This window comes from Pleurodeles waltl, chromosome 1_1 (assembly GCF_031143425.1).
Source record: "Pleurodeles waltl isolate 20211129_DDA chromosome 1_1, aPleWal1.hap1.20221129, whole genome shotgun sequence".
Classification (NCBI taxonomy): domain Eukaryota; kingdom Metazoa; phylum Chordata; class Amphibia; order Caudata; family Salamandridae; genus Pleurodeles; species Pleurodeles waltl.
The window spans coordinates 60010201-60033722 of NC_090436.1; the positions used below are offsets into that span (position 1 = coordinate 60010201).

Sequence of the window (23522 nt, forward strand, 5' to 3'; positions counted from 1 at the left end):
CATATTACACCCTAATTCTACAGAGTGGGTCCCATCAGATAATTTCTGCTAGATTATGACAGAGGCTTGATAAAATTACCTGTAATAGACTTTGATAAGATTGTCGATCTTTACAAAATAACATTACATTGACTCTCTCTACTGATCCAAATGTGTTGCTTTTCTTCACTGTGTTTGGAAAAGACCCAGTGAAGGGTGTGGACTGAGCTTGGACATATTGCTAAAACAGTTTGTTGAATCTAGCTGGTCCTCTCAAAGGGATTATGGATTTAGCAGAAGAGGTAAAGATGAAGGGTAAACCGATTGATCCAACCGCTTTCTTGAACTGGGTAGTTTGACTTTTTGGAAATGCCAGTGTGGCTATGACTTGAGAAACAAGGAAAGGCATTTTATTAAATATAGATCTGAAATTAGGAAACTTAGCTGCTAAAGAAGATGGACCGCAGGCTAATGTCTTTTGTTCGGGACTCCTTTATCAAGGAAATGAGCAAATATGTGTCCACTTTCAACTTTATTGTTGAGGTGCAGTTTTTGCTGTGAAAATCATTTGGACCTGGTGTTTTTGGCAGGGCTAACAAAGGCAGGGGATGCTTTGTCGGCTGTTACTCCTGAGTAGAGAGCTACCAATATAAAGATTCCACAACGAGGCTGAGGTTTCAGGAATCAAAGTCATCCTAACAGAGGAGGCCAAGCCGCAGCTAAACCTTTTCAGTTCTGGTCTATTTCCTGTAGGAGGTTGTCTAGTGCATTTCCCTTGCGCTTTGTGGACATTACAGCACACCCCTGGCTTTGGCAAACCATTCATGGATATTCCAGCAAACCCTAAAAAGAGCCTTTTCAGTCAATATTGCTCTTCCTCTACATTTTTCGGAGGATCAAAAGACGTTGGCATCACAAGCGATGGAATCCCTCGGGTAAAAAAGAATAAACCCCTTTCAAGACTTACGGCTTCTTAAGCACAATATTTCCTGTACAGAAGAAAAACAAAACCTTTCATCCAGTGATAAACTTGAAATAGTTCAACAGGTTTGTTGTCTACAATCCTTTCAAGATGGAGACAATTATTCATCTGAGGGATTCCCTTTCAGAGGACTGGTTCGCCGTGAAGCATATCTTCCCATTTCTGTCCATAAATATTTTAGGAAATGTCTGCAGTTTCAATGGGAAAGATGTTTTTCTGTTTCATATGACTACCGTTCAGAGTTTAGGTTTTTCAGCCCCATGGTGTTTACAAAGTTCTTGAGGCATGTGGTTTCTCACTTAATGTCTCAGGGAATAATGTTGATTATCCATCTAGATGATTTTCTTCTTTTAGCTCAGGACAGAAACGTACATTGTCTAGGGATGTGGATCAGTTTATTACAGAACGTGTGCTTCTTGATTAATCATGAACAATCTTCAGTAATACCCTCAAAGCAAACAGAATTTTGATTTTTTTTTTTTATAGATTCATACAAGTCATTTTTGCATTTTCACCATACCTAGGTGGATGTATTAGAGGAAGAAATGCTTGAGCTTCTGAACATATCTTCCTTTTCCCTCACAGTGATTGCTCATCTGGTAAGTCTGTTGGCATCTTCATATTAGATATTTGTTCAAGTCCTTTTCGTTATCGGGCCCTTCAGAGTCTGACAATTCACTATCTTCAGGAAGGTCTCTCTTATTCACATGCTATAAATTTAGATCAAGAATCTCATTTGATCGATGATGACTAGACCATCAAGGTGCTAGGAACGGAAAGGCAATTTTTCCTTCCTCCCCAGATCTAGCCTTCGCCTTAGATCCAATGCACGTCTCGCAGGTTAGGGAGCAAGGTATGGCCTGTTCTCGGCTGCTGATAGATAATCAGAATGGGAGTCAGATATGCACATAAATTGCTTAGAGATTCTTGCATACTCCTTTGCGAACCAGAGCTTCGCAAAAGACGAGATAAGTTGTTCTATCTTCTTTTGTATGTACAATTTGACGGCAGCCAGATATATCAGTCATTTAGGATGAAAAACATCCATATTTTTGGCAGAATTGGCTAGGAGAGCTGTCTTCAAAGAAAACATTTGGTTCAAGATGAATCCCTACCAAGCAAACAGAACACGATTGGCGATTAGGGTTCCAGACATCTGGGATTCCAGTGACTGGAGGCTGCATTCCATCACCTTCAAAAATCTTTGTTCCAAATGGGGCCCTTTCTCAATAGATCTAGTTGCATCACACTTGACCACCTAACTCCCTTTGTTTTGTAGCTAGAGACTAACTTTTCAAGCTATAGACACACCCCCAGTTCTTCTTCAGAACTGGTCAATACACATGGGTTATGCATGTTCTCCTTTCACTATGATTGCTCATCTCCTGGCTCAGGTTCACCATTAGAAAGCCACATTTTGTCCTTCTGACTCCCTTCTGGCAACCTCTACCTTAGTTCCCTTCTGTCTTGGCACTGTTCATCGCTTGGCCGGTAATGGTTTTGTTGCTTTCCCATAGTCTGCTCAGCCCTCAGGGTCAATATCACAAAATGATTCACAGTTAGTCCCTAATGTTGGTCACATGGAGGATTTGAATTCCATCTTGAGAACCCGATGGTATTTCTGTAGAAGCTTCTGATCACGTATGCCAATCCTGGGCCCAGTTACCACTAAAAGAATATAATTCAGCTTTACCAGTATGTGATATCTGGTACCTGACAGTAGTTGTAATTATTGATTTTTTAACCTCCCAAGAAAAACATACAAAACCCTTAATACCTATAGATCAGTCCCCTCTGCAGACCATATCCGAGGGGAAGAAAGAGTGTTGGGAGACCATCCCCTTGCTTGTTGTCTTTTGAGCGAGGACGATTTTCTAATCATCCAAAACCTAAATACAATATGCTGTGGAATGTTAATTTGGTTTTAACTGCATTTATTTTTTGGCTGGATAATAACTTTATCATATAAATGTTTGCTAAGCGTACTGTTTTGCAGTGTTTGATGTCTTTAAACGCCTTTCTGACGTTAAAGCCTTAGATGTTTCTTCAGTTCTATATCAACCATTGGAGTATGTTTCAATGTGAATAAAGGGACCAATACAAACTTTATGTCAGTACAATACTCAAATATTCCTCTCCAACCTTAACTTTGCATGGGTAGCTGTTTGAAGATGCATATTGATAAGACTAGGGATTTAGAGCTGTCTCCTTTAATACAACTTCAGATTTCTTGTAGGGAACCACATAAGCTTGCTTCATTTTCTTCTTTGGCTCGTCATGAACCTTGCTGGAATTGAAACCAGTTATTTTGGATCTCATTCTACTAGATGAGCCATGGTCTCTAACCCTTTATTTTAACCCTGTTTCTAGTGCACAAATTTTGTTGTATCCATGCTTTAAAGGAGTATAACAGGAGCCTCTGGTCTTGTAATAAAATGTAGACTTTCCTAGCTTTAATGAAGTTGAGTTTATCATCTATCAAAAAGTCAAGATTCCAGGCAGAATAAGCATGTGTATAGCAGGTGGGCAAGTTAGTGAGCCACCACGCAGATAAACATTTGCCAAAAAAAGAGAGCCTTTTTTTTATTGCCAGTAAGTCTCAAGAGCTCAGAAATGTCTATTCCTCTGTGCTGTAAACCTTCTATTTCAAGTATATAGGCCATGTATTATGAGAAATATACTGTTCCCTTTGTTTTTGTTTTATCTAATATGTTTATTACGAGGATATTCCACACGGACTTCTCAACCGTAGAAGCTGTGGGAATCTTACTATGGGCAACTGAAGTGACAGAGAAAAGAAGAAGAGAATTTGGATAATGAATGTTTTGAGACTTTTTCTTAAGCTCAAATTGACCAAAGTTAGATGAATGTCTATAGACAGAGAATACCTCAAGCCGACAGCAGGTACAGGAAAACGTGTTTTGTTGCGTACTTGTTTTCTTGAATATTAGCACCACCTCAATTAAGACAATGGCACAATTACTGAAGGATAGAAGGTGGAATTGAAACTCTTTAGTTTAGAAATGTGTGGTACGTACAGCTTCTGCAAAGAGAGATGCATAATACCTCGAAATGTGTTTGGTTCTGCAGTGGCAACCAGTGAAGGTGTTTCAGTCCGACCATGAACTTCTGAGGCTATTTGAATGGTTCATTTCTGAATGTGCAGCAAATGTTGAAGGGATGCTTCCAAAATAAATTCTGTGTCTATGTTTTGGACTATCTATAGCAGCGGTTCCCAACCGTTTGACTTCTGTGGACCCCCACTTTATCATTATTGGAACCTGGGGACCCCCGCTGAATCATTATTGGTATCGGTGGTGTCCCCGTCACTGAGCCATTACTAAAAGCTGGGGACCTAATCTGCTAATATTATTTAATTTTAGAAGCAGTCGCGGCCCCCTGAGGATGCTTCGCGGACCGCCAGGGGTACCCGGACCATAGGTTGGGAACCACTGATCTATAGCAATGGCCTATGCACAGAATGATGTTGATTTCTTCAACGAGGCAATGGAAAGCAGTACCTTAGGCAAAACATTAGCTTGAAAAAAAGTGGCATTGATTTCGGCACCCAGGAGTAACTCAACATGGAGGATAAATGACAAAAATCCCAAGTCTTGCAGGGGCGCCAGTGGGTGCTCAAAGATCTGTAGTCCCACCAACGAGCAGGACCTAGACTTTTTTTTAGACTTTAAATGCAGCCACTTTGAACACATCAAAGCACTGAAGACACGAAGGCTGGCTCTAAGCTTCGAGGGGGTGGAGGTGCAGTCGCCAGTAGCATCATCAAGACATTGCCTGTCTACAAACAAAGTAAAGTTGACCAACCCACTAAAAGTGTGACCTTAGTCACAAGCGGAGTAATTGCGCAATGGGATTCCCTCAACTAGCAAGAATCTCAGCCAAGTCAGTGCTATTTTTTGGGCTCCCATTTGGTCCAGGTCGGTGACATCAATAACACTGTCAACTGTGTACATTGTGATAGACGTCCATATGCATGGCTATCCAAAGCTGCGTCACTCTCTTGTGTCCATCATTTTCTCAGGTGCTCTGTGTTTTCCCCAGAAGACTCCTCAATGTGCTTCGCTGCCTTTCCCACAAAGGAGCCTGCGTCCTGGCTTTTTTCGTTCCCTGCCTATTCTAGTTTGGAATATGTTTGTGCAGCACAATATGGTGGGTGCAAGCCATCCCTTTGTCCATGGTGGATGTGACGATTTGGGTACCCCCAAAATTAGAAAACCAAAAACAAAGATGGGTGAAATGCTTGAAATTAACCTCATCCACCGGTAATTACTCCGGGACACATCTTAAACTATTGTTTTTTGTGGCCCACTCTGGCACCCCAACCTAATGCAAGTCAACTTTGGTCTTGCTCTTGTAGGAACAGGTCAATTAAAACTGCCATGGCATGTCCCCTCTGACCAGGAATATACGCGTCACAAACTGGTCTCAGCCTTTCTAGGCCTCATGAGTGAGGCAAATCTTGAGACCTCTAGCACAGTGAGCAGGAGACTCCTCATGCCTTGGCATACCCATGTCACCTGGGCATCTCACTCCTAAAATCCAAAGAGTGAGAATGGAATACTTGAATGAATCTATGCCTCTAGTAATTACGCTGTGTCACTTTCCAGTCCTTGGGCATGCTACTGTAGGAACAGTCCAACCCAACCTTCCAGGTCATGTCTCATCTAAAGGAAGAAAACTTAACTTCAAAATTAGAGGAGGAACAGGGTTCATTCATCTGTCCCTTTTTTTTGTAATTTGATTCCATGTTTGGTGAAACTAAGTAGGGACCCCTCCTTCGCTTGCTCATGTGGCTTACTGTCTTGAAGGAACCATGTTTCCTCTTTGCCTGCACAAGCCTAGTCCCAAAACAGGCCTTCTTTGGGAAATTACTTCTTTGGCCTGTTAATAAACTGCAGCAAGATTCTGCTGAAACAAAGGCAAAATGAAAAGATGTTCCTCAGCAATCCAAGCTGAGAGATGAAACTGCATGGAGGGCATCTCAACTGAGCATTCCATAAAGACTTAAATCAATGTACTGCTTCAGTTATAGGGCTGCAGAGAAGCTATCTAGCTTCAGCTGTGAGGAGCCATGCTCGTCCCAGCCTGTGTCGGGCTGGGTCCCCTACGCTACCGCTGGTTATTTTAAAGCGGTTTGAACCAGCTCCTTGGTTGCTAATGCTGCCGTTTTCAACTCCTGTGTAGACCATAAAACTAAAGTCCATTTCGCTGTTGGCACAAGGGAAGCTGGATGACCCAGTAGGTGGCACTGCCAATAGACATTTTTGACCATTCCGTTCTGCGAGAGGGGCCACTAAAGTTGGGTAAAGCGAAAGAACATGAGTAGTTGCTGACCAAACAACATGTATTCCCCTTTTAAAATAATTTTGAGAACTTTGAATTAAATGGGTACTAAACTGGGCTGTGTTCAACCAAGTGACCTATGCGAGAGACACAAAGGGCATCCACCAGGTTGGATTCAACTTCTTTGGATGGAATTCTGTTCATTTGGAAACATTTAAGGAAACAAGATTCCCTAAGTATTTTGTTTCCAGAAACAAATTGAACCCTTTAGTATAGTGTGTGTAAGAAAGTCATCTGGATTCTGACCTCTAAATGTGTGTTATTACTTTGTTCTGTTTCGTTTAGGTTTCAAACCACAGAACAATATGAATACCATTATCCATCAAGACTGGCTCGAATAGAATCAGGTCTTAATCCTTCTCATCAATGTAATCCTATTATTGAGTCCAACAGTTGACCAACAAACCTCTGACGTCTGCTATTAGGCCAGACAAACTCCATCCTCCCCTCAAGAAGGAATGAGCATGTACACCATCATGGGACGGGAGGGGGGGCAGGAGTGTCCCACAGATCAGAATGATACCTGTAGAGTGCAGGGGGGATTCCAGGGGGCAACAAAGTGGGTGGTTGAGAAAGGACAGAAAGAGAGTAGAAGACCCTAGGGGGGGTCCCTATCTTGGTGAGGGATGGGGGGCTTGGGTGAATCAGTGGAAGGACGGAAAGCAGGGGATAAAATGGGGAAGGGAGGAGTGTACGGGAAGAGAGGAGGAAGAAATGGAAGTCTATGTAGGAGGTAAAGACAGCCAGGCTCAAACAACAGAGGAAATGTGTGGGTTGGCAGCTTAGGGGAAAAGTACGCGCATGCAACTGCGGGGTCCCACGTACATAATGGCTTCTGTGACTTGAACCGCGGGGATTTAAGCCACCTCTCAGGCTGATTTAGCAAGGCGGTCAGCCAGTCGGCCTGGAGCAACATCCCTTACGCCTCTCAGGTTCCCCATCTCTAGGATTCTCCACTCTGCTTGGATACCGTCCACGGTTGCTGAGGTCTCTCAAATGATGTGCGCCTCATTCATCGCGCGATAACCTGCTAAGTGTGGGACCGTAGAGCTCTAAAACTGCTGTGAGAAGTCAAATAGCAAAAACTATTTTTAGGTTCATTTGGCAGAAACAAACTTGGTGGTGTTCTGATGTTGGAAGTCCAAAAAGAAGAAAAAAAAATTAATGGGAGGCAGGTGCAAAGGACTGCTTCCTACTGGTACTTTCGGTTCAGTGAGAGGGGAGGTTCTAATCAGCATTTAATAGCTATCGAGAGTAACTGCATCATTAGTACACAGCAATGTCCAAAGCTTTCCAACATAAATGTATTAGAGTACTGGTTTTGCATCTTACTCTGGCTAGTTTGAGAGGCAAATGGGGTGCAACAATAAGTGGAAGGAAGGACCTTAGGTTATGTGGGTACAAGATTCAGTCTTTGCCAAACATTTTGTATCTTTGTAAATCATTCTAGTATCAGATTTCTTGGCACAATGTTTTTAAAATTCAGAATTCGACAATACTTTCCAAATATTTATTGAGAAGAATCCATATTTTGGGTAAATTGGTCTTTAGTTCCAATATAGTTTTGGTCACTATCACTAGACAATATTATGCTTTAAATGTACAATCTGCCATTAAATAGTAAGTGCAATATTTACATGTAATATGCGTTACCGTATAGATTAATATTTCAATTATTTTATAGCACATCAGAGGTGATATGTTCTGTTGCAGTTTAGATGTTTCTTACCATCTGCACTTACACATGAAAATTGCTCATAGGTCACAAAATATTTGGGGGGGGTTCTCTGGTGTAAGGTGATGGACGTCGTCAGCACAACTTTCAGAGGGCCATGGGGCAAACAGGAGCTACTCAGCCCAACTGTGGTGGTTGACGCCTTGTATTCTTGATGTCCTGGGGCCTGACCTATTATGGGTCCTGAGCAACTGGGCCAAATAGCCCTTTAATAAATGACTCTCACTGGTGGCGTGGTTTGAAGAGTCGCAGGCTTCTCGTGGGGGAGGTAGATACACGGGGGTGAACACAAGCTTGCAATTCAAAGTACCTTCAATAGCAGCAATAAATGATTGTCAAGTCAAATAATGTATTTTATGACAAAAGTAGTGTTTATATATGAACACAAAGTTAAATGCAGCATGAAAAACAATACATACAGCCTCCCTGAGGTCAGGGCTGTAGTGCTTAACAGACAGGTCCCTGAGTCACACCTCCCTCTAATTAGTTGTGCTGGTTACTCTCCTTTCATAATAGATCACATTCAGGTTAGGCCCCACTAGCACTCCGAGTCTCAGAAAAGTCAAAGGTTTTCCAGTGCTGCAGCGCAATCTGTCGAACAAGTTCCCCATGAGCATTCTGGCCCTTCAATCAGTCTTGTTCACACTAGCAGGAATTGCATGATCAGAGTCTCCGAGAGCGTCTCACTAGCGGGCGAGGAGGATGGAGCGGCTGCCTTCATAAGAAACACATGTACCTCTGCAGGGGCTGCGGTTGGGTGTCTTCGGCACTCCTTCGATGCAATGGTAAGTCACCTTTGATCATCCTCACAGGTGGCGATTGCACAGCTTCTGGTTCTGCTCCTCAGTCAGGGCTCAGGCGTGCATGGGTTGCCATGGCGGCCTCTCCTTTCAATGACAGTATCAACCAGGCTACGATCCTTGTTCTTTCTGGTGCCCCCCGTGTCATGCAGGATCACCACTCCTGCTATTCACTCCATCAATGGCCTGATTAGCAGGTCTTCTTCAGGGCGACCCCTTCTGGCATACAGGGTTGCTGACTCTCCACCGCACAGGACAACCGCCCTATCGCATAGCTAACTTCATGGCGGCTCCCTCTGGCATATGGGTGTTTGGTCTCTTCCTCCTTCTTTAACAAGCTTCCTGACCTCCCTCCAGTGCTTAACAAGCTCCACGACACTGCTGGCCCAGAGGCTGCATCACCCTGACACTGACACAGTTACTGATGCTTCTCCGGCTGGACTCCAGTCTCTACGGCAGAAGCTTGAGTGGCCTCGGTAACAACCCAATTGGGCCTAAACTCACTGAAAACACAAGCACCGCTGACGTCCTGTTCAGCATGGTTAACTTCATGGCAGCTTCCTCTGGCATAAGGGGCCGCCAACTCACATAGCACTGACGAGCGCTGGCCTGATTGGCTCCTCACACCTCTCAACAGAGATTCCCCCACTGGACCTTGCTACACCAAGCAATCTCTTATTCCAGACAGGGCACACTGGTCTTGGCAAGAAGGCAGGTGCTGGAGCTCCAGGGGCAGATGGTCTTGGATTTTGCTTGGGTGATGTACCCTCACCCAGCTGAGAGACTGGCAGGCCTTAGCCTCCAGCCCTGGTCACAGGCAGAAGTCTCTGACAGCTTCTCTACCTTGCACAGCCCAAATGACTGCTTGACAGTTGTCTATTTTGAGGGCCTCAAAATCTCCCCTTCTTATACATTTCCACATGCCAAATTGCTATTTAGGGTATGAGTCTTTGAAGTTTGTGTTGGGGGTCTACTTCCTTTTGAAGTGCCCATCCTCTACCCTTTCGTTCCTCCAGAAAGCAGTCTGTTTCAGTAGGAGCAACTCCAAATCTGGCCATGGGAGTGACCATAGGGGCATACCTGGATATCAGGCACACTGATATGCATATCAAAAAGTAAGGTTACCCCAGGGCCTCAGCCCTACTCTATAATTCTAATATCAGCCCCGTCTACCTTCTGAGATGTACCCATGCCACTTTCGAGTGACCTCTCCCTGAATCAAAGAGCATCCTTTGAAGTGTAATGGAACGCCTGGCTCTCCTTCCTCCAGAGTGAGTCTCACCCAGCACTCAGGAATGCAGTGAGCCACAGATCTGACTGGCTGATTCCTCTCTGTCTTCCTGCTCCTCCTGTCAGCCCTGGGTCTCCCCGGAATGGAGCCCAGAATCTTCCAGGTATTGTACCATTCACCAGGCAAATGTATATAACTCACAGCACAGCGTCTTCTATGTATTGTATCATTCACAGGCACACATGCATATAACACACAGGCTCTGCACAGCACTACATTCTAACTTGATGTAGGCCGAGGGTGAGTTAAGCACACAGTAACGAAGCTTTACATGAGTGAGACAGGAGGCCTCACCCCAGTGACACAGGTAAAAAGGTCCTGGTCACTTCTACTGCTGCCACCACCACCGAGCTCGTGCTCCTTACCTCCTGGAAAAGGAGAAGCCTTTCACCACTAAGAGGGGAGCGCTTTGGGTGCCTCTCCCAGTCCAACAAAACCGCAGTTCGTGAGACAGGCCTAAGTCCAGTGCTTAATTTGAGCCGGTGGTTTACAGTGCAGGGCACCAGCACTTATTCTTCTGCCTCAAGCATTTCCTGCAAGCAAAGGACACATGGGAAAGACGGAGGAAGAGATAAACGAAAAAGCTGCAAGAATGAGCTGAAGGGGCAGGGAGCAGCTGTAAGTGAATTAAAGAGGCCCGAGATGGCTTCAGGATTACGCTGCTTCCGTGTTCTGGCCTCGCACATTTAATTGCAGCAGCCGCGAGTTTCAGAGGAGAGCTTTGGGCACTGGCACGTTTTTATTTAGAAAATAAGCACTGCCGAAGTCATAGCGCACACACATGATCCATGTTCATCCATGACAACAAAAATGAGCACGAGAGATGCAGATATCGTTGCAGCTGGGGTACTCATCTGTCACCATACAAGGGACTTCTATGTCCCAACTGATGTTGAGGAACAAACAGTACAGCTAGGTAGGCAAACAAGCATAGATACTAATGCAACATTTTTAGGAAGGGAAGATCCTCAACTCAAGATGATCCTTGGTCATGTGGATGGATACCGTTATTGAGTGACAGGCAAAGGGGTATTGTGCTCCCGTTTTGCAATGACTCGGTGATTTAGTCTGGAAAGGCAACGCCTGCTACAGGAACTGTGATATGAAGTAGAAAGTTACATTATAGTTGGTTGTTTGATGGCATCTGTCTTGAAAATATTAAATTCTAGGTTCAGTAAAGGATGGCTGATAGGACTCACGCTTTTATTGTCATTTTCAGGTCTTTTTTGTTGTGGTATAGTATATATTGCAGTGACTTTGTTTAATCATCAATACATGTATTATTTTAATTCTACAGCAGGGATACTGTTATCAGGGCTGATAGAGCAATGTTCTTTAACACACTTCTCAGTAGGTTTGGTATACGGGGGAGAGAGGATGTGCCCCAGCCCTCCCAGCGTTGCTATGCGTTTAATGGCACAGATGCTACAATTATCAGTAGGGACACATGGTACATGAGCAGCTTTTCCCATCAGGACTGCTGTATCTTTAACAGACCAGGAGCAGATCTGAGCACTAGAGCGGCCCCACCATTACGAGCACAATAACTGCAGTATAGAACGGGTTACGAAATAAAGCCAGGACTGGAGAGGCCACATCGTTCAGTGCTAAGCCTGCCTTTTAACAACCAAGTGCATTCTGGGAGTTGTAGTCCTGGTTCATTTCAACTGTAGCCGAATGACCCCTAAAAGCCAAAGGAAAGGACAGGGAGTCGCTGCTAACATGGTGTCATCTGGTACGCATAGCGTGCAAGGCAGAATTTATATACGTTTAAATGTACAGCAGTATTTGTGTATGGAAGAAGGGCCTTTAATTAATCTCAATATTACTTCATATATCTGTTGAAGAAGGGAAATTACCCAGAAACACGTGTGCAGCAAAAACTGTCTGTGCAAACACCTATGATAAAACACATCCACAGGACTGCATCTACCATAATGCTCTGGAGTATCTGGTGGTGACCTGCTGGCAGCGTGCCCCACTTCCTTTGGCCAATTGGACCAATACATCCGAAAACAATGAGGGGTAAAAGGGTGGCCAGGAGTGGGACCCGGAGGGGCTGGTGAGGTGATGGCATCCAGGACAGAAGGCAATGCTTCTGGCAGCAGATCTCGTATACATGTAAATGCACAGCTGCCGAGATGGATGTAGGGGGGCCCTCGCCGCATTTCAGGGGGGTCCGGTGTTCGTTAAAGGGGCGCCTCGGCAGCCCCTCTGAATAGGACTTCTCCCGGCAGAGAAACAGCGGACTCCCACAGGATTATCCGGCAGGCTCCGCGCCACGCCCCCATGCTTCGGGAGCCAGTTCCTCTTTAAGGCCTGCCCCCTCCCTGCAGCGCGGGGCTTGCAGGGCTCCCGGCTGACTGAGACAGGGGCCATCCGAGGCAGGGACGGCCAGGACAGCAGCAGGTAACGATAGAGCGCCGAGCACACCGCCCGAGGGAGGGGAGGCTCTCCCTTTATGCGTAACAAGCTCCCCGACCTTCCTCCAGTGCTTAGCAAAGCCCCCGATCCGCTGCTTAACAAGGTCCCCGACAGCTGCTGGCTGAGGCTCCCCGGACTGCGCCCCCCACCGGGGGAAGAGGGGAGGGTTTTGGGCCAGTGTCCCTCCCTCTTTAACAAGCTTCCCGACCTGCCTCGAGTGCTTAACAGGTGCAGCCTCTGAGACCACAGTACACTGATAGTTACTGGCCCTGCCCCGGACTGTGCCCCGACAGACGCCGGAGTGGCCCCGGCGACGACCCCAGCGGGCCAAACTCACTGAAAAGGGTAATGTATGGAGATTCACTAGCAGCGTAGACTGAGCGACGTGTCTGCAGAGGTTAGATGAGGCCAAGGGTGGCAGTGAAGGGTTGAGAGGAATTGGGTTCGTGCAGAGCCCCTGTGGCGGTGGGTGGGGGTTACCCATCGTCCCTGATATTATTAGCCAGGCACGAGGTACATTTGAGAACTTTGAACCACTGTTTTTTCAAATAACAGTTCTGTAACTCCAGGCGCGTCAAAACTTGGCAGCGAAGTCCTAATTACGCCAAGGAAGCTCCATTTAACGGTAAGCGTAAAAGATGGCTCTAGCTCGGTTTTCTTGCACCGGGGGCATTGCTCGCGGATCTTTCACTCACCTCCCCACGCCCCCTGCACCGACTGCCTCGTGCAGCGGTGTTAGTGCTGGGAGAGGGACCGGCCACTTGCACCAGCCCCCCCCCCCCCCCCCCCCCCCCCCCGCCGCTGCAGAAGCAGTGCATTTATTATTATATTTCACTCACACACAACTGGAGACGCCGAATAACTGGACTCGGAAGTTTTTTTCAAATATTTTAATGCTGCCCCCCCCTCCATTAGTGAAGGAAAAAAAATATCGGGCCACCTTCCCGATTATTCTATTAATGGGCAATGTTTAAATTCGTCTAGACTTATTTGAACACTGCAGTTAATTTCTAACGCTATTTTAAAAATGAAAACCCAAGTGTTTGTATATGTAAACAAGCATTTGCAATGCAGTGGGTCTCACATTTGCTCGAGTTAGAGCTATTAGCGTTGTAAACTCCTAACCTGACTTTTCTTGCCACATAAACTGAAAATTAAAAGTAAAACAGTTTCACACAAGCGAGCCGATTCACAGCGCTGGGGCCGCCATGAGCATCAGCGTGGAGACACACAAAAGGAAAAAGAAGTTCGCATGCAGTCAAACTTATCGGCAAAAGTGCGATTAGCCAAAACGGTAACAAAACCTCCCCAAGGAGGGACAAACGTAAACCATTTACCAATGTCATCAAAGGATTTTTGAAAGGCAAACCCACAAACGAGTGGTAGTGATGGGTGTGAGGTGGGTGTTGTTAAAAGCCCAGATACATACCAACACGCCGGAAAAGCAGCGTTTGCGCGCTCCCATGCTCGACCTGAAAATGCTGTCAAATACATGATGCCAAACATGGTATTCTGGTCAGGTAGGCCTTACTAGTGTGTAAAAGTATCCACACTGTGATTACTAAAAAGCGAGGGGTGGTTGAAGAGTATTTATTTAGAGTCCCTTTCCTTTGGACACCTGCTCCCCGCTTGGATATAAATGACATTACATATTAGTGATATCCCATCGCAGGGAGGTTTGCTGCTGCTCATTTTATTCACCTTAAAACAAAGCCGTGTTATCAGCATAATGCTTGCTTTGGCCAGAGTCTGGCATCACCTCCTCCCCCCCCCCCCCCCCCACCCTGGGGTCACTTGAGGCCCCCATAGTGGGGCCCCACCCTCAGTTTGAACACCCCTGCCTTAAACGGTCGCAACCTAAATTCAGGGTACTACTGAAATTATGCATCAGCAGAAGGACCAAATTATTGTTATAGAGTTGTTGATTATTAGGTTAGTGTTGTGCTCTAAAGAAATGGAAGAATTTGCTCCATTTTCAAGTGGTGATCTATTAAGTTAACAGGAGTTGGGTGTAATTATCAGAGTGAGTTAATTTAAGTGTGAAAAGAGGGGTGAAGCAATAGGGTGGAACGCAAGGAGAGATTAAACAGAACGAGACATTATGATTTCAGGTTAGAAAGGTTTTGGTATTGCATGAATGGTTACTGTTAGACCTGGCATCCTTGGTGGGGGTATTCTTCCCTAACTTTTGGCCTTCAGGCCACCTGCTTTTGCTGACTTGGTTTTTGCTGGTCCTAGGACTCTGTGCGCTTTACCAATGCTAACCAGTGCTAAAGTGCTTGTGCTTGCTCCTTAAAGCATGTTAGATTTGCTTATACCCAACTGACATATTTCATTTACCTGTAAGTTCCTAGTAAAGTGGAACTGCATGTGCCCTGGGCCTGTAAATTAAATGCTACTAGTGACCCTGCAGCACTGATTAACCCTTTCGCTGCTAGACATTTCCCCCACAGTGCTAACCCTTTTTTTGGCTATTTGGGGAAGTTTGCGCTTAGGCCTCCAGAATGTTTTGTCCACATAAGCTATCCGTGTCCAATTTGCATCCATTTTTTTCAACATCCTTAGGATTCTAAAGGTGCCTAGGGTTTGTGGATTCCCCTCTAGGGGACTGAGAACATAGGCAATATATAGCAACATTTTTTGGGGAGAAAAAGAGGGGAAAAAGTGACCCAGATAGATGCTAAAACCGCCAGCTTTCAGGAACATGCAGAGCTGAATCAAAAAACCCAATTTTGTACCACAGTTTTGGGATTTTTCTAAGAGGTAGCCTATTTTCCCTATTTTTTTTAATGCTCTTAACCTATGTCTGTTTTGTTGTGAAAACCAGTGTGAAACCCATGGATGATCCAAAAAGGCTATAGATTCCTGAAAAGTAGACAACATTCCGAATTCAGCAAGGGATCATATGTGAGGATACTTCAAGGTTTCCCCAAGGAAAATAACTGTTGAAATAAAGAAATGTTGAAAATGAATAGGAAAAAACAGGCATTTGTGACATTTTCATCTGTAACTTTTTGTCACAATGGCTGGTTGACAAAAACAATATACCATTATGTCTGCTAGACCTTTTTGGTTGTGGCAATATACCAGGTTTGTAGGTTCTCTAAGAACCCAAGGTACCCACAGCAAACAACTGAGCTGCAGCGTACAATGGTTTTTCAATTGAGTGCAGGGTATAGACCAACTCTTATAGCGAAACAGGCAGAGTGAAAAATGAGTATCAAGGAAATTTATGTGTTTCTGAAATGAGCACAAGATGTAGAAATAACCACTGCTTCTAAACTATATAGCTCGGAATTTGTGGGTACCCGTACTAGCGTATGATTTGGAGGGCATTTTTAAAAATGTCATCTTTCTTATGCACTGGCCTTTCATTTGAAAGGCACAAATGCAGCAACATCCAGTTGGTAATAATAAATGTTCTAATATCCTACGCTCCTACAAATCTTCTAATAAAAAAGGCACCTCACTTGTATGGGTAGACCTAGTGCTCAGGAAACGTCCCAAAACGCAACATGGACGCAGTGCGTTTTCCCACCGAAAACTGACCCTCCTTTTTACAATGTGGGTAGTTCTAGAGTTTGGACCCTAGCTCAGTTAGCACCTGTAGAAACCTAGTCAGCCTATTTATTTTTGAAAACTCAACACCTAGACAAGTCCAGAATGGCGTGACTTGCATAGATCCCAGTAGGGATTTTTTTTTTTTTTTTTTACCCACAGTGCCCTGCAAACCTCAAACTTTGCCTGACATCATGCATTTCCCTTAATTTCTGTGATGGAAATTTCAGGGATCCACAAAATTCCTACCACCCAGCATCACCCCTCACGTGCCCAAAAAAATACTGCCCCACTTGTGTGGCTGGGCCTTGTGCCGCAACAGGAACGGATCAAACCATGGACAATGGGAGCCCTTGTGTGGAGGTTCCTATTGACCACAGTTAGAGCACAAAGTTCCTCACGCTGGCATTAGGCATAGCCACACAGTGGGGCAGAGGTTTTAGCAGTACAGATGGGGTAATGATGGGTAGTAGTAATTTTGTGGATTCCTGCAGTTTCTGGAAGTTTCCATCACAGAAATGTAGGGAAAATGCGTGACTTCGGGCAAAGCTGTATGTTTGCAGGGCATTGTGGGTAAGAAAATGGTGTATGTAAAGCACACCACCCTGGACTCTCCCCAAATGTCTAGTTTTCACATGTTTCTGAGTCTGGTAGGTTTTTCCAAGTGGGTGCCTACCCAAGCCCAAAAAGTACAGCCGTTCATCATTGTGAGTGGGACGGTATTGTGAGTTAGCCAAGCTCTCCTTGCCCATGGCAGTTCAACACCCTAAAGAGCCAAATGTCCTCTTGCTTGCCACTGGGATGAGATGATTAGTGCGCTTGGGGCAGGAGCTGGCCATGCTGGCCAGCCCCTACCCCTCTTTAACTATTGCCTAGCGTGTAGTGGGCTTTATACCTCCCCGGCGGGGGGGGGGGGGGGAGCAGAAGAACTTTGGCCCATTCTGGCCAGCCCCATCCCTCTCTGTTTATTTTTTAATAAAAATAAATATTCTTTGGTGTCTAGTGGGTTTGGAAGTAATTATCCCGTCTGCCTCCCAAGAGGGCAGAAATACTGTGCTCATTTTTTCGGGGAGTGAGGGCATTGCCATGCCTATTCTGGGCAGCCCCCAACCGTAAACGTTTCTTAAAAAAAAAAAATCCCTGGTTTCAGTGGGGCAGGATGGGGGCAGAAGACTAGTCACAATTTATTTGGGATGGGGGCATGGCGATGCATTGTGGGCAGCCCCTACCCCTCTTTAGGCCCCTCCTGGAGGGGGGCAGATCATGGGTTATAACCCCATCTGCCCCCTGTGGGGTCACAGACCGACTATGCCCATGGTTGGTGGATGTTGGGACCTTGCCGTGCCCACTTTGGGCAGCCCTTGTTGCCTTTTTAAAAAAAAAACAAAGTCCCTGGTGCCTAGTAGGCTTTCAGCCCAACTCTTAGGGTAGATTAGAGGCTATTGCCCCAATCTGTCCCCCTGGGGGGCAGAAAAACTGAATTAATTAAAAAAATATACAGGAGGAGCAAATGCCCTTGCTTAACGGGCCGCTAGCCCCTCTCACCTCCACCCCCTCCCCCCAGTGTCTATTGGTGGATCCCTGCTTGGGGATCACCCTCCTGCAGGGATCCACTAGGAAGGTGCCATTGGAAAGGGGAGATTCTTCCCTTTCCAACAATACCTTGCCCATTGAAATCAGTGCTCAGGGGGCTGAGATAGCCCCCAAGCACTGATGGAAATGAAAGTAAATGAGCCAATAGCTTGTTATATTTTTAAATTTTCCCTGTAATTACATCAGCATGCACGGCGCGCCAATCGTCATTTCAGGGAGGGGATATTTTCTGCCTTGGTTGCTGGGGAAACTCTTCCCCAGCAACCAAGGCTGAAAATATGCAAAATAAATCCCTCTGGTGCTGCAGAGGATGAAAGGTAGCCGTCCTCGGCACATAAGCTCCGTGTCTGAGGGCGGCTCTGTTTTGTCCCCATGTAGCCCTTTAAACATGACTCAGGCCTGCCATTGCAGAGCTTGTGTGTGGGGACTTTGAAACTCCCATTTCGACAGTGGCAGCCGGTAATTTTAAGAGGGAGTGGGGGCAGGGTAGGGGGTACTGTAGGAAAGTGCCACTGTTGGCATGGTTACCCCTACCCACTCCCCCACCACTTTTTGCCTAGTGTTGATGCCAACTTTGATTGAAAGTGTGCTGGGACCCTGCTAATGAGGCCCCAGCACCAGTGTTCTTTCCCTAAAACTGTACCTTTCCTTCCACACTTGGCACAGCCCGGGCACACACTTAAGTCCAGTTTTGTGAAAGTTACCCATCCCCACTTCAGATGCACAACTGGTTATAAATACTAGACCTCAGACACCAACATTTCAGTACACTTCTGGACCTGTGAATGCTCTGCCAGGAAGAAGGCCTGCTGACCTGCTTAAAGAACTGCCACTTTGCTGGACTGCTGCTCTGAAGGACTGCTGACCTGCTTTCCTCTTACCTGGGTGAGAAGGAATAGACCTGCATCTCTAGAACCCAGAGTGACTCCAAAGAATAGTTGGCTGGCCTCCTGATCTGAAGCTTCAGGGACACAACAGACCTCCAACAATCTTGCATCTGCACATGGACTGTGCCTTGTATAAGTGTACCCTGCCAAGTGGTGCCACCCTAGTTCTAGATTCTTGGAATTCGGCTTAAGGTGCCCTGCCAGCCTCTGTGGATCCAGTGGAACTGACATGTCTCCTACATGGCACAACCCTGAGCAGAACTAATGCATTGTCACTGCTGATTAGAATGGACCCATCGCAAAGACCTGCATCGCCTCTGCAGCCTCATCAGAACCACTACTGTGCAACATATCCTCGATGCAGGTCCTTACATCCCTTGTTGACTGCATCTTCTATGACGACACCGGCATCGCAGCCCTGCAGCTCCTCAAAACTGATGCTTCGCCCCGACTGCATGCCTCGTCTTTGATGCCAGACTTTGCGTCAGTGGGATCCTGGATGATGACACAATCTCGCATTGCAGCCTTGCTTCGTCTTGGAACTTGACGCATCACTGCAGCTGCGTGGCTCATCTTGGACGTGAATCCTTGCAATGCTCTGCAAACCAGGATTCAAGGCACTCTTTTCAGCAGGCCTAACTTGGGTCTCTGTAGCAGGCTTCCGCACCATCTCCGATGGGCTGAACTTGTGACTTTGTCCTCGTCTGTTGTGGCTAGTTTTCCACAGTTGGCCCTTTGTGCTTTTTGGCACTATTGTCACTAACAACTTTAAAACAGCATATCTCCAGTTCTACTGATTGGATTTTTGTTGTATTGGTCTTCTTTTATTTCGGAAAGAAAGTTCTGTTGTTTGAACTTGGTGTGGAATTCTTTTTGTGTGCTGTTTCAATTTATTACCATTTGAAGTGTTGCACAAATAATTTACTCATTGCCTATGTGGTAATCCTGACTGCTCTCAGCAAAATTATCAGAGGGCTGAGCACAGGTTAATTTAGGTTTGGCTTGTGACTCACCCTGACAAGGATTGTGGTTGCCGCTTGACCTGGGCTCACACCTCAGTCATCAAAAATCCATATTCTTACAGTTACTCAGAAGGAGAGTTTATGATTTCTAGGGAGGGCTATGGTTAGTTTACTGTAGCATAGTAAAGAGTAAGGTTGCAGGCACGTTAAAGTGTAGGATAAACTGAGAGACACCAAGGCAGGCAGAGGAGAGAGTGCAAGGGGAGTTCAAGTAGGAAGTAGAGAGAATAATGTCTTGCTATTAATTTCCATGCAGGGTTATAGAAAGCTAAGGTATGATGCAGTATAAAAAGGGCTGAAAGTTGATTACATGTGAGCATTTGAAATAAGTTGTTCTGTCTTAGGTTGTTCTGTTTAGCTATTGATGGTGTTGATACGGTCTATTCTTTTTACACAGTGAACAGTTTTGGAATTGCTTGAATTCGTACTTTAAAAAAAAAAATGAGGTACATAGTTTATCAGGATAGTGGTTCAATAAGTGTGTCTGAGATTTTGAAGAGTGGACCTATAATTGGGTTTGTGTTGACCATACCGTTGTGTGTGTTTGAGAAAGATGCATGGTATTGAGTTTCAAGGTGGGCGTGGATCTCTTCATTACTATGGGCAGTTTAAGGGATTCTGCTGATTTTTAGCACTTTCTTGATTTTAGTCGATCCTGGGGGTATCTGTCTATAGGCAGGAAACAAGAATGTGTGGATTCTTTGTTGGATCACATTGCGAATAACCTGGTCTTCAGAAAATTAAAATACCCCCATTTGAACCATGTATCTAATCACATCAAGCACATGGGTGAGCAAACCTGAACCCTGCTTGGATTACCCTGCATTCTTTCATCCATCTATCCATCCTTCTTTTTACTTTTCTGTCTAGTCATCCATCATTCCCTTCACATTTCTACCCACCCCTCCTTTCCTGTTTACATCCATGCTTAATGAGTCCACCTGTCAGTATATTCATGTATCTATCCATCCTTTCTCTCCTTCCCACTTGTCCATTCTTCATCCGTACATTCATTTACCTGTTAACCTATCAATCCTTTCATCTATCTATCCTAACCCCTTCCATCCATTGTCTTTCACCTCTTTATCTTACCTGTTGCCTTTTCTCCCTTATTTCCTTCCTACATCCTGTTCTTTCTTTCCTTTTTCTGTCTACGCATCTTTTGTCTCATCATTATTTTTCTTTCTTACCTATTTCAATCATGCTAATTTTTTGGTCAAAGCCTACCAGACCATGCATCTGTCTGGTTTGCTAATGACTTCTTGTGGGCATTCTGAAAGCTTCCCTGGGAACACATTTTACCCATTGCTTACCATTGGCTTTCTAGTTCACATTTGCTTGCTTCATTTGTTTTAGGCCGTCCTGCGTGTCTTTGTTCCTCCTGTGGAGCATTGCCTGTTTACCACCTCTCAGACTAGCTCATTGTATTAATCCATGAGTGCTCACTTTCTGAAAATTAGTTTTTTTTCTTTTTCGTGAGGCACTCCATAAGAATTCATATGTTTTCCGTTATCTCCATTGTATGCTAGTTCAGGAAGAAGTAAACGTGCTGTATTTCTTTGAAAAGGTTTTCTACCTCCTATCTTTCTGCTTGGCTGATTCTACTTATATTTGCCAGTAAATCAGTTGTGCATGCCTTTGAGAAACAAACATCTGTCTATGAGCTTGTTTATTTTGGTCAGTGTTGTTTAGTAATAGCATAACTAAAAATCTATTCTCCTCAATTTCAAGCTCATGCCCTAAGCACTGGAAGTAAGATAGTAGAGAGGGCTGAAACATCCCCAAAATAACCATGCTTGATTTCAGAAATGAATGAGCAATAAATAGACCTTTAAACTTTGTTTTTTTTCTGCCACGTTTGCTGTGCATTCAAAGACGGAGGTCACATGTTAGGCTCTGTCTTCCAGGAAGCTTGGTGTTTACTTTATTTCTCTAACTGCAAAGTGAAAAGATTTATGTGACAATCTTGCTGGGTTTCTGAATGTAAAAAGCTTGTATGATGTTATTATAAAATGTAAATGCCTGTAAAGGAACTGTACAAATATATCAGAATTAAGGAAATCACAAATGAAACACATTTTTCATGTAAATCTGAAGTATGGTGGAAACAAATATTTTAATAGTATCAAAACAATTCAATACACTAGGTGATGCTGATTTCGATACATTATCATTTGTGTGCTGTTTTAGTTTTATCAGTAAAACTATGTTTGTGCAAATGTAATGATCATTTCAGTTGAAAATGTATTCTCTGTAATGGCAGTGCACTACGACACCATGCATACTCCACTCTGATACTGTATGACACTCTACTCTGCCACTCATCTCCATTCTACATCACGCCACTCTGCCACTCCTCCACTCCAATCTACGCCACTCTGTCCCACTTTACTGTATGCTTCCCCCCTACTTTGCCACTCAACACTACCACAGTCTACTTGACCCCATAATGCCCTAGTCCACTGTACGCCACCCCATTCTAGGACACTTGACTCGACTCCATGACACTACTCTACATCACTCTATGAAACCCTACTCACTTTGCCACCCCACGCCATTCTGTGACACTTTATTCCAATATATATCACTCTACTCCACTATATACCACTCTGCGCCTATCCACTGCACGACACTTTACTCCTCCTTATGCCACTCCACTGTTAAGACGCTCTGCTCCATTTTACTCCACTCTACAGCACTCTATTCCACTTTATGGCACTCCACTCTAGGTCACTCTATTCTAATCCTCTCTACAACACTGAGCCAACCACGGCACCAAGACCGCCTTGATCGCTGACACGGATGACATCCGCACCCCACTTGACCTTGAGTTTTGTTCTTTGTGGCCTTCTGGTAGCTGAAAGTATACTGCTGTGGTATATTCAGTGTGTATAATCAAATTTTGAGAGGCTGAGTGATGTTGTTGTTTGTACCTTTTTGAGAAAAGCCAAGATGTGGAAAATGTGTTTAGGTGTCTTCATTATGTAGAACGGTGGTTCCCAACCTTTTGACTTCTGTGGACCCCCACTTTATCATTACTGGGACCCAGGGAACCCCCACTGGATCATTATTAGAATTCGGGGACATCCCCCCACCCCCCCATTGTCATCACTGAAAACTGGGGACCTAATCTATTAATATTATTATTTTTTTAAGCAGTCGCGGACCCCCCAGGGGTTCCCGGACCACAGGTTGGGAACCACTGGTGTAGAAGGTTGATAGGGACATCCTGTCAAATGAATATTCATAGAAATTGTAGCATGAAAGAAACTTCCTAGATCTATCACAACAGTGGCCATTTCTGGCTCTGGGGTCCCAGTTTATCTGTCCAGAAATATATAGGTCCATAGTTTATCCAATCATTGCAGATCGGTGTTTCAGTTTATGAAGCATTGAGCTTAAGGTGAATCCACGTCACCGGTTGTTCTATACCTATTAGGCAGTTATTAGATTTTCCTTTTCCTAGGTCCTTAGAGTTTTCCCTTTTTGAGAAGTATCTGTTATCTGCATAGTTGTAGCAAGTGAGTTTGAAACTGCTGATAAGACTTAGTAGTGCTTTCATGTGATACATGTAATTCCATGTGGAACTTGTATTACGCAGTAAGCATTTGAAGAGAAAGGTGATGTGTGAATCTGGTATGATCTGCTCTTTAGGGAGGAGGAAATCCAGTAGAGGGTGATGCCGTCTGCACAATCTTCAGTCTAAGAAGTAATGTGTTATGGTGTACTGTGTCAGACGTAGCACAAAGAACCAGCAGTATTAATGCAGCTCTGCTATTTTTGTCAACTGTGTTTGTGAGGGTGTCCTAGATTGCAGTTAGGGCAGATTAGTACTACATTATTTGGTCAGGCAAAATGTTCACCCCGTTAGTACCAGTTTAGCACCC

At 44.8% G+C, this 23522-nt stretch overlaps 1 protein-coding gene across 5 annotated transcripts in view; it reads left to right on the plus strand.

The window, feature by feature from the left end:
• Nucleotides 1-12225: 12225 nt before the first annotated feature.
• LOC138264533 (mitochondrial amidoxime reducing component 2-like) overlaps nucleotides 12226-23522 on the plus strand; it is a 28096-nt gene continuing 16799 nt past the window's right edge. For 3 of the 5 annotated variants that reach the window (XM_069212570.1, XM_069212553.1, XM_069212586.1), the window contains exon 1: nucleotides 12226-12560. The gene's annotated coding sequence lies outside the window, so the exon portion shown is untranslated. The other 2 variants (XM_069212563.1, XM_069212576.1) reach the window with 1 other exon arrangement.